At 45.4% G+C, this 11,167-nt stretch overlaps 1 long non-coding RNA gene across 2 annotated transcripts; it reads right to left on the reverse strand.

Moving 5' to 3' along the window:
- Positions 1-818: 818 nt before the first annotated feature.
- LOC144180001 (uncharacterized) lies at positions 819-5,146 on the reverse strand. 2 transcript variants are annotated; one of them, XR_013324340.1, is made up of 3 exons: positions 2,958-5,146; positions 1,733-1,796; positions 819-1,632 (listed from the first exon to the last, which is right to left on the reverse strand). It is a non-coding gene; the product is annotated as an uncharacterized LOC144180001 (long non-coding RNA). The 2 variants fall into 2 exon arrangements; XR_013324339.1 differs by having other exon boundaries at positions 1,733-1,841.
- Positions 5,147-11,167: the final 6,021 nt, after the last annotated feature.

Below are 11,167 nucleotides of genomic sequence, written 5' to 3' on the forward strand. Positions count from 1 at the left end.
GAACGAAGTTTATTGCTTGTAAGAGCAATAAATTTTTACCTTGATCAATTATATTATTTCTTGAGGATGCGGCGAAACAGAGATACTTGCCGTGCTCACATGTAGCATCGTGCCTTCGCCGCGCCAAGTAGCACCAAAACATTAGAAGAACGTAATTTTTTTGTTTGGTGTTAACGTTAGAGCAATGTTCTTAATGTCATTTTTTATAAATGGTTAACTAATGTTGTCAAAAACGCTACAATAATGTTTTGGCAAACATTATTTAAACGTCTACAAAACATTTTTACAACATCTTATTATTGTTAACGTTACATTTCCCTAACGTTGCAGCGAACAATCTAATAACGTTCAAAAAACGTTTAAAAACAATGCAAAACGTTACATCAATTATCGCCAAACGTCATGCGAACAGTAAGAAAGCATTTCTAGAACAAATAAATACATTTGGAGTTACGTTTACCTAACGTTTGCAGAAACAAGCTAGAAAAACATTTTAAGAACAACTAAAAACGCTGCAGTAACGTTTCGTCAAACATTATTGGAACTGTGGGGAAGCATTTCGACAACATATTAATTATGTTGGCTTTACATTTACCTAACGTTGCAGAAAACACGCTTGAAACGATCTTTTAACATTTCAAAACCTTTTCAGAATGTGGACCAGGAACGTTAGAGTGACGTTTTGCCAAACGTGTGGAATGTATATCGTTGAGCATTGTTTCTGTTATTCCCGTATACCGGATACGATATATTTTAAAGCATTTTCAAAATAACAAGGAAAAGTGAAATTTCAAATAAAATTTTATTTCATTTTGCATGGTTAGATATATATTTTTTTATTTGCACTCCATTGCTGCTGCTCTGCAGGCTTAGGAAGAGACTCCATCCAGGGGCTGTCTGCATCTGTGTGGAAAAAGCAAACAATTACTACTGCAGTACGCTGCAGCAGTAGGCTGTTTTTGCGCGAAAAAGTAGTTGCCGCCTAAGGATTTGTTTAGTTAACGAGAGCGCACACACGCACACACTAAATGGAGAGTAAACGAACAAGCAGCTACGCAGCAACTCGTGCTAATCATATGACCAGAAGAAAGCAAGCGTACAAAATTTTGGGTCACCTGACTCCCAACTTGAATCTCCCGAGTTCACTGTTGCTCGCATGCGGAGTCTTATTTCTTCTGCATGGTTCATGTATTTTTATTAGGCAGAAATTAGGATGAAAATCATTTAAATATAAATGCACTATTAAATTTTGAGAATATCAGTTTATTGCTTACCTTGTGGGTTCCTGTAAGCACAATATTTGCAAAGCGGAGCCAGTCACCAAATATGTGGCCCGCTTTCGGCTGTGGCCTGGGTCACACCCGCAGCAGCTGGAAGCATAGGGCGCGACTAGTTATGGGCTGCATAGCAGTTCATAAATTGTACTAAAAGAAATCAAAATACGCTCTCAGAAATTTTATACACTCACCAAATACTACTAGGGAACGGACTCTAAGCCCCTCGGACCTTTTTCTTCTTTTCTTCTTGTCCAACTGTGTATAGATGACAGCTGCCTCAATCGAAACAACAAATCTGAAAATTCGCTTGGTTGTAGAAGCGACGTTTCCTCACCCAGTCCGGCAGATCTTTCACCTAAAAAAGAACACAAAGTGCTAAAAGGTATTACAGATGGGTCACACAAAAGAACACACCCATTAAACACGAATGTGTATAATGGTCCAAGTTTACTTACGTAATAAAGGGAACCAAAGTGGGAACTCATAAACGAACAACTTCGATCCTAGTCTTTCTCAGCACTGAAAAAAGTTGTTTTGCATGTTTTAATACATGCTTGGAGCAGGCTAGGGGAAGAAAGGTGGAAGAATTTGAGCATTTTACAACAACCGGGACATTCTTTTTTTTTTTTTTTTTGCACGAATGCAGGAAGGTTCAGTTTTTCAGTCAAAGCCATGCGCATCATTGCAGCCACTAAATTTGTTAGCGTTCACTTTAACCACGGTTTTTGTTTTTTCACGCTCGGCGTAGTTACTTCGCCATATGAAACGCACCCTGTTATTCATCACTGCTGAGCATTTACAGGATTTTCCAAAAGTAGGGAAGTGCGCCTGGGACCACGCAAGTAAAAGCCTTTCATTCAAGCTGTTTGAAACCGCACCACCGATGGACAGTACTACTAGAACTAGCCTTTTAGCCCAAAGCATGTCGGTTTCATTTCGGCGAACAACGGCTGTGCATGCTCAATGCGGCCGCAATGAAAGCGTGTTGGTTCGAAACTTCTGATAAAGTACGTGCAGTAGACAAGATTCTGCATCCAGAGTGACCTCTTTTGGGCGGAACGGCTCCCTTTAAAGGGAGTGGGTGATCGCTAGCATGACCTAGTACCTCCCACACCTCCTACCCCCAATTACCCCCTTCGGATCTTTATCGGCTTAGTTGAAAGTGGCACCCTGTTATTCATCACTGCTGAGCATTTACAGGATTTTCCAAAAGTAGGGAAGTGCGCCTGGGACCACGCAAGTAAAAGCCTTTCATTCAAGCTGTTTGAAACCGCACCACCGATGGACAGTACTACTAGAACTAGCCTTTTAGCCCAAAGCATGTCGGTTTCATTTCGGCGAACAACGGCTGTGCATGCTCAATGCGGCCGCAATGAAAGCGTGTTGGTTCGAAACTTCTGATAAAGTACGTGCAGTAGACAAGATTCTGCATCCAGAGTGACCTCTTTTGGGCGGAACGGCTCCCTTTAAAGGGAGTGGGTGATCGCTAGCATGACCTAGTACCTCCCACACCTCCTACCCCCAATTACCCCCTTCGGATCTTTATCGGCTTAGTTGAAAGTGGCACCTGCCCTGGTCATTCCAGCTCCTGTTGTGCTGTGCGTTATCGATTTAATTCGCGTTTCCATTTTGATTGGCTAACCCGCTAGCAATTTACACAATTGTGCAATATTTACTTACCGATTTCTATGGTTTCGGAATTGGCACTCATCGTCGATGAACTCCACGGCTTTCCCGGTTTGAGGGTATCTTGAAGACCATAGCCTGCAATGAAAGTGAATTGGACTCTTTACCAGCTGCTATTTACCAGCCTTTTGGGGTGCATTTTTCACAACTCAAGAACGCGCTATGCTGCTTGATCCATTTCAAAAATGTAAGTCGCAAACGAACGCATGTGCTCGAACAGCGCACTTTTTCCCACCCTCTGTGACACCTTCAGCGCTCAAAGTGCCCCTTTCTAACAAAGTTGGCTGCATAATCACGCAGGTTGTTTGGTTGCTTATCGCCAGCGAAGAGAGCTACGACAAACGGCTCAGGTTTGCAGCTTTTAACAATAGCCCAGAAGTTTGACGAACTTTTTGCGATATATGTACACCGTCATACCGTCTACGTTAACCAGCAGCAAAATAGGCTACCAAGGGGTGCATTCTGGCCTGTTCATTTGCAGTGTCGACTATATTCCGAAGTAGCTTGCACCTCTCCACCCCCCCCCCCCCTTTTTTTTTTTTCACGTTAAAGAACCCTGGCGTTCTCAACATGATTATCGCATCGCCAGGCAATTAGGGGCAAAAGTAATGCTTTCTTTTTTTTTTTTTTTTCAGAATTTAGCACAGCCAACTAACGTGAGAAGCACATTATTTTGTTTCGCGCGCCCATGCCGCTACCTCACTTGCCAGACTGAAGTGAAAATCATTGAAGTGTGCGCGCAAAAATCGTTTCCATGCAACGAACCCGTAACATCGATTCTTCCATCAATACTGTCTAGTATATTTCACCAAACGTATCAGGCCCCTTCACACTTGCGACGAAGCGACGCGATTTCGGAAGCTTTTGCCGCCCGGCGACAGTTTTGTCGTTTGGTCTCGGCCAATTTGTCGCCGCGAAAGAAATCGCGTTGCTTCGTCGCTGCACGGGCCTATAAGCAAGAAAATACTCACGAGCTGCTCCTGCACACCTTCCGCAATTCTTGTTTTCCTTGTATGTCGCTCACATTGCCCAAACGCCACCTCTGGCGCTTCTTTTTGAATATCCCGCGATTAAACGGGTCTCGGTTGGACAGACAAGTGAGAAAGATATAACTCCGTCGAACAGGCTACGACTGAACAACGTCTACAACTGCAGTGTGCCAGGTAAACGATCCGGTGCAACGACTGGAGCTGGGTACGTACGGGGTCCTCTTGGCAGTGGCGAGAAAAGACCCCTTGGGCCCTTGCTCTTTTTTCTTTCCCTCTCATATGAGGCGAGAAGGCAGGGGATCTCCAAGCAACTTTCCGCAGCCGCTGTCGGCGGCTGAAACCTGTCTGACTGAACAAAAAGCCGTGGGGGGATGCTACACAAAGAAACGTCGCACAATGCGACGGGACGCTTATCCACCCGCCCTTGGGGACAGCGCCGCGGGGTTCGCCTTTTACATTCCAATGTGAAGACAGGCTTACCTGCTCGTCTCGACTAACAGAATGAGGAGGACTCGCGAGCAAGATTTAACATTATTTCATAAGGCATGACTTTGAACGAAACTGATCGATCGTGATGCACGAATCAAGGAACGCTTCATAACCAAACATGAAATACGAGTTGCTACACGTCCAGTTTTATAGTAGTCCGGGATGTAGGGAGAAAATTTGTCAAAAACACCAGTGAGATTTTTTTTTTGTAAACTAGAGCTTAAAAGTTTTGATTCACTATAGTCAGAAATATCATGCTGCAGGTGCGTACCGAATAACTACTGCTGTGTGGTCACATAACTACAAAAAAGGTTCTTTTTTTTCGTACATGTATGCTTCAAACAAGCGAGTTACCCCTGCAGCCTTGAGCACTGTTAGCGAACACGATTACGTAATTTAATTCTCGCCTGATCGCCGATAAAGCATGCCTTCGCAAGGAACGCCTTCGCACATGGAGCCCTCCCCCTCCCCCGTTAAACGGCTCCGAAAATTACAGTCTCACGACTAGAAATAATGAGATATCATTTCACAGTAAATCACTGGATATTACGTAACACGGCTAGAAAGTGCTGTTTCTAATGTTTTCTAAAATGTTTTCTGAGTGAATCTAGAGCAATCTCTCCCCTGCCCAAAGAACCACAACTTAATAGGAAATAAGCCACAACTAGTAAAATCAATCGGCTTTATAATAGGTTTTGCTCGAAGTGTATTAAAGAAAAACATAACAATGGACACAAATCAGTGGCGTAGCCAGGGGGGGGGTGGGGGGGGGTCTGACCGGGCTTCAGCCCCCCCCCCCCCCCCGAAATATTTCCGGCCGTCGCCGTGCTGCCTGTATGCCTGGTACGTCGCCTGTGAACAAAGCTGCATATCCTTCTCCTTCCAAAGTGCCACTAATGGAAGCATTCACGACTCAATATCTGCCCTACCCAAGGGTGTTTACACAAAACCACGGCCGGACTCGGCTCTTTTTCCGCGCTGCAGAAAGGGAGTCGAGTCCGGCCGGGACACAACGATGCGCCTGAGGGGTGTTAACCGCTGAGGGATGATCGCGGAGGGGGCAGCCCCGAAACCCAAGACGTCTTCGGGTAAGCTCAGCGCACGGGGTGCCAAAAGCATGCGTTGTGTCCCTTTGTACGAGATATGTGGCAACACAGAGAATAATTGGCCGGCTGAGTCGGTCTCAGCAGAGGAGATTAACGCCGGCCATTGATGGTTGAAGACTGGTAGGATGCAGGCCTGAAAGGGAACAGTCAATTTTTGTATGTTAAGCAGAACAACGTGCAAGCGGCGGTGGCTGACCACGGCTGCTCCATCTCCTAGAAAGGGGGAGATCAAGCGGCAGTGGGCACACATTCAAGACTCGTGCAAGGTAACTGAAGAATGCGATGGGGCTACGTAATGGATGAAACATGCAGTTTAGCTGGATGAATGTCGTGCGCGGACAGAGGGCCTTTGCGATTGAGACACAAAGCAAGGTATGCCCCTCTTCCTCGCGTCAGCCCTTCATTCTTGCTTTTTCACGTTTCTGTCGAGCCCGGGAGGGTTTTGTTGGAGTGGGCTCAGATTGCGCGCACCGAGTGTCCCCTTCCGACGGCGATGTTGCGACAATCAATTTCACCCCTGCGATTATGCAGCTTTGTTCGGCGGTATAGGGACCGGGCGGCCGTTGTATGGCACCACCGTCGTTTCAGCGAACAGCGCCGCCCGTGGCTAACCGCTCGTCAGTGGAATGCCGGTGGCGGTCAGTGCAGCGTAGTTGTGCATGGCTTTCTGTCGTTTTTCTGCGGTGCAGCTCGCAAAGCGAACGTAACCCCACGTGCATTTTTCAGATCGGTAAATCTTGAGTGTGGATGTGACGTTTACGAGGCATGCCATGTGTGTTATTTGCGCCCATACTCAGTATTTACAAATAGCAGACGACGCTCAATGCGCCAAGCTGGAGGTCAAGCTGGAAGTGAAAGTTCGTTGCTTCATGGAATTTTTTCATGCCTGCATGCAGTTTCTCGAATCGAGGAGTATATTGCCACTAAACACTCCCACAAAGCCGGTGTGTGCAACCGATCTAGGAATGCTGCGGCGCTGGCCTTTGGCGGTTGATGACGAAACGGCGCCGACGTCGTGCACAAGCGAAAGACAAAGTTGGAGGGTGTCTTCGAAGATTTACCTCAAAACAGAAATTGTGACGAACGACGCTTCCGTATCTTCATTACCTACGGCTGAAACGTGTTTAATTTCACAGAAATACTGTTACTACAGTCATCGGGAATTGTTGATAGAATAAATACCGCATGATAGTAGAATGTTATTGCTTGTCGTGGAGAAGCATTGCTTTACAAGAATTGCAATGGTTGCTGGCTAGTTGGTAAATGGTTTTTCAAAAACCAATTCCTGCGTGGCTGAAGGACGCAAGACAGGAGGGTGCCCGAAACCTGTACTCAGCTTCACAACTGAATGCTGCGGTCGGTTTACAAGCTGCCATCTACGCTTGAAAAATCATGCACACCTCCGTCTAACGACGATGATGGTTTATCGAAAAGCTCTATCGTATGGGTTTCCTTGGTTGCCTTCTGAATTTAAACTTTGACTAGTTAAGCGTCGAATTTGACGAGCACGCTGTTTGGTCTTTTGATTGCAGCGTCTTTGACTTTGACCATTTCCCATTCGATTTCGCGCTAAGAAAGCTTTGTTTTCAACCATCATAATCATTAGACGGAGGGCTAGATGATTTTGCTGTTTAATTTTGAACTTCCATGCCCCCTCTTCAAATCTAAACTTTTTCCAGCGTGTCGGAAATGTGTCTGTGGTGGAGGACTCAGGCTCATGCACCCATATTTGAGGCAACTAATCGCGCGTTTTTGGTGTCTTCACCAGGCATTACACAATTTTTTAGGTACTCTGTAAAGAATACTTAAGCATTAAAAAACACCGGCTGACGTTAACACTGCCCCATTTTTTAACTATCGGTGCCAGCCTTTATTCTACGCAGGTGGTAAAACGGGAAGGGGAGGAGGGATGGTTGTAGCTTGGGCTGTTGAGTTGGTGAATAACTTTCGCTCTTGATAAAATGACCACCACAAACGTGGGATTTCCACTTCGGCTTTCAGGCTCCCATGCTGTCACAGTGTCGCTCACCAAAACCGAAGGTACAAAGCTCATGGTTACAGAAAGTGTAAACTACCGCAACATTTCTACGGCTACACGGTAATCCATCTCGTATGCAGTTGCCTTTCTATTTAAAGCACACGTATCGAGGTATCCCAGGGCTAAGGCTGGCGTGGAAACCGTAGTAATGGAAACCAGTGAAGATAATTTAAACTGGTAGAAATGAATTCTAATATTGCTAATAGTTTTATTCCTACTCAGATCGCGCGGAGCCAGGCGCACAGCGCTGCAAAAAGCGCTCGTGTCAATGTAGCCCTTTCCCAACCTTACAAGCATCCAATAAGTTTGCGTAGCCGTGAGTGCATTTAAGAAGAAAATAATACTAATAATAGTAGTTTTATTCGTACTCAGAACTGGTGGAGCCAAGCGCAGATCGCTGCAAAAAGCGCTCATGCCATTGCAGCCGATACCCAACTTTAAACGCGTCCGACAAGTTTACGTAGTCATTACTGCATCTAAGAACCCAACACATCTGTTTATACTTCGTTCCATCTCACATGTCTGCTCACAACGCCACCAAAACATTCAAAGCACCGAAGCAAACACGACAAAAACAACGGGAGGCTGTGTAGTCCAATGCACCGGCTCATTCCACTGACGAGGGGAGCGCCGAGTGGTGGCGCCACCCGTCCAGCTGCCCGGTCCCTATACTCCCCTAACCTGGGAAACTGGAGAACAGCGGGTCGACAAAAAAGGCGCGCTGCGGCTCCCCGAGCTAGTCCCAGACTTTATCCTAAATGTGAAGGCACGACGGTCACCAGCCCTGCCACAGGCAGACGGCGTCGCGACAGTAACAACGATCAGATGGCGATATTCTACCTCGATCACAACTAAACCCCTCTATTGCGTCCACGGCCGCTTTTTCCCTGGACGGCGGCTGCCCAGAGCAGTGTATATTCAGGGGCCTGAAACACAACGGCAATATGCCGCGAGGATAGAAGCGCCCCTGGTTTTGAGAAGCTCATGTTCCAAGTGCCAACACCCAAAAGAGGCCTCGAATTGTAAGTGATTTTCTTCCAGTGATTAATCCTTGCATGATCATTGATGTCTTTTGGCGATGGAGGTTGTATTGTACGTTAAGTTGTGCAGTGCAGATCAGTTATGCATTCTTCGATATTTAAATAATCATTTCCTTATATTTACACGATGCCACAGTACCTTGCGTCTGCGAGCTAGAAATGTGTATCTCGTTTTATTTCGAACGCAGTACTTGCGTTAGAATTGGTCGTTGAAAGCGTCCACGGTGGAGCGGATAGGTGATTTATAATGAGGGAAAACGTATATTCAACCTTTGTAAACGCCTAAATATTTTATTATGCACGAAGTTGGAGAGGGTTACTCAGAGTGTATCGGGACAGCGTTAGTATGAGTACATGAAGAGTGAAAAATATATTTGTTTTGGCTGCAGTTTTAATAGTTTGCTTTTACTAGGACGAAACTCCATGTGAGGTAGCCGCTGTCGCATTGTGTGCGCGTTATCGGGACTTCTGTTACCGCGTTTCATATCTACGCGTGCACCCCCTGCTACACCCAATTTTAAACCCATAGCAGCGTGCACAGCGCAAGTGAAGGACCTTCGTACTGGTGGCGAAGAAACGAACGTGCCTTTCTGGTAGAATTTTCCTTTAACTCTTCCTGGGATTTGAAGTTCTGTGGACGCAGGAGTATCGTTCTTTCAAGGCTCGATCGGTCGTGCAAGACAACAGAATTTCCAAATTAAATAAACGGGCTACAGACCGCAGGCACTCTCAAGAGCACCCCCGCCTTCCTCCTCCCCTACATACGGGTGCGCGCTGTTGTCTTTCTTCCTGAATCCACAACTGCTACGTATACATTCTAAAATGTTGCATGAAGGACATTTTGAGCAATCGTCAGCATTTCTCAAGTAACCGAAATGACCGAGGAATTATCACGGTAAACAACTTTGCAATTTTTAGCCAATCTATGCTGTCGTAGCCTGAAACCATGCTTCAGTTTCAACATCACGGTCGCTGTCAACCAAGGGAATAGTTTAACTGTGTCATTACCATCCGCTTCGTGCTGATGCATCGTAGTCTTTGGGCTTTCTGTATGCGGGGCCATGCCAATACGCATGTTTTCTTGGTGCACTCCGGAAAACAAAATGCTGACTTGTTTCGGGCATCGCACCATGCCTGAATGTCATGCTGGCTCTGCACAGCTGCCCAGTCCTCCGTTTTCTGGTGAACCAAGGAGATTCCCAACATAATTTCCATTTCCTGCGTCTCTAACGAAAACAAGAAAACTCCTGTGCGCCCTATACATTCCAGAGCCGCCCGTGCTCATGCAATGATACTTTTTTTATCGTTTAGCTTTAAAACCGGCAGTGTGTACTCGGCTGAAAAATGGCAGTGCACGCGTCAGCTACAAAAGTATGTCCCTTCATTAAAGTTTGAAACCAAAATGGTAGGACCGCATTATAACTCTTTCCTCAGATCTCACGACAAAATTCAAAACAGCAATATTTTGCTCAGATTGCACAGAACATGCCTAACTGCAAAGTATGGTCATACATCGCCGTCTTTGCGCGCGTTACTATTTTTTCTTGCTAAATATAAAGTTCGATAGAGCATCGAATAGTGAACTTTGCAGTGACTTGCTCTACCTCACCTGGGAGTGGTAACTAAACGGGGTGGCTGCTCCAGAAAAGTTACTGGATAATACGCGCCTTCAGGCAGACTATAGGGCATTTATGCACGAAGCATTGAAAAATTGACAGGTAATGCAACTATTTGAGAACACCAAACTCATTACAGCAGACTTCACATTTGGGCTGTGCCGAAATGTAAACCAGATCCATTATGTTACAAAGCACAAGCTTCTCATGTCCGCCCAGAAACCTGATAGAAGCTACGAAATGGACTGCGTTGAGACTCAAAACAGAAGCGCAAATTTAAACTGGCATGACTTAACAAATACTGATGGCTGAATTATTCCGCTTTGAGTGTGGACTAATCCTGCCATGTTCGTGCTATTTTCGCCCTTAACAGCGCTGTTATTGCGCGTGATGTCTGTGTGTTTAGGGTTGATATTTGTTAAAATTATTGCTAGATATATAACGCTTCTTCTATGCATAATTCATAGCCTCTCGTTTTTTTAGAGATGAGACCTGCGCTACACATAACGCAAGCGCATAGATTCGATGTATACTGCACAGAATGAGCTCCATTGGCCTTACACTGGCCGCTACTGTACGGGCGTTGAATGCAAAACATTTTATTTTGCATTGTGAACAAAAACAACGAAATAAAAAATCTAATTCTTACGCCTACATCATTTTATTGAGGATATCACACTCATCATACTCCACACGTTGAAATAAAGCAAGTAATTGCATGAAACTATGGCTGTTTAAAGGGAAGCTGAAGCGCTTTCCAAAAAATTTGAGTTAGATTAACAGTTTTATAGTTTCTTGCGCGCTGATTCCGAATATCACATTGAAATTCATCGTACATGAGTCCAAGTGGCATTTATCTTGCAAAAAGCGCGGCCCCGTTTGAAAGACGCGCGCTTTTCGTCTTTTGACGCCCCTGATTGGTTGCG

Source organism: Haemaphysalis longicornis, unplaced genomic scaffold, assembly GCF_048455015.1.
Source record: "Haemaphysalis longicornis isolate Haplotype H1 unplaced genomic scaffold, Haemaphysalis longicornis Haplotype H1 scaffold_1, whole genome shotgun sequence".
NCBI classification, from domain to species: Eukaryota; Metazoa; Arthropoda; class Arachnida; order Ixodida; family Ixodidae; genus Haemaphysalis; species Haemaphysalis longicornis.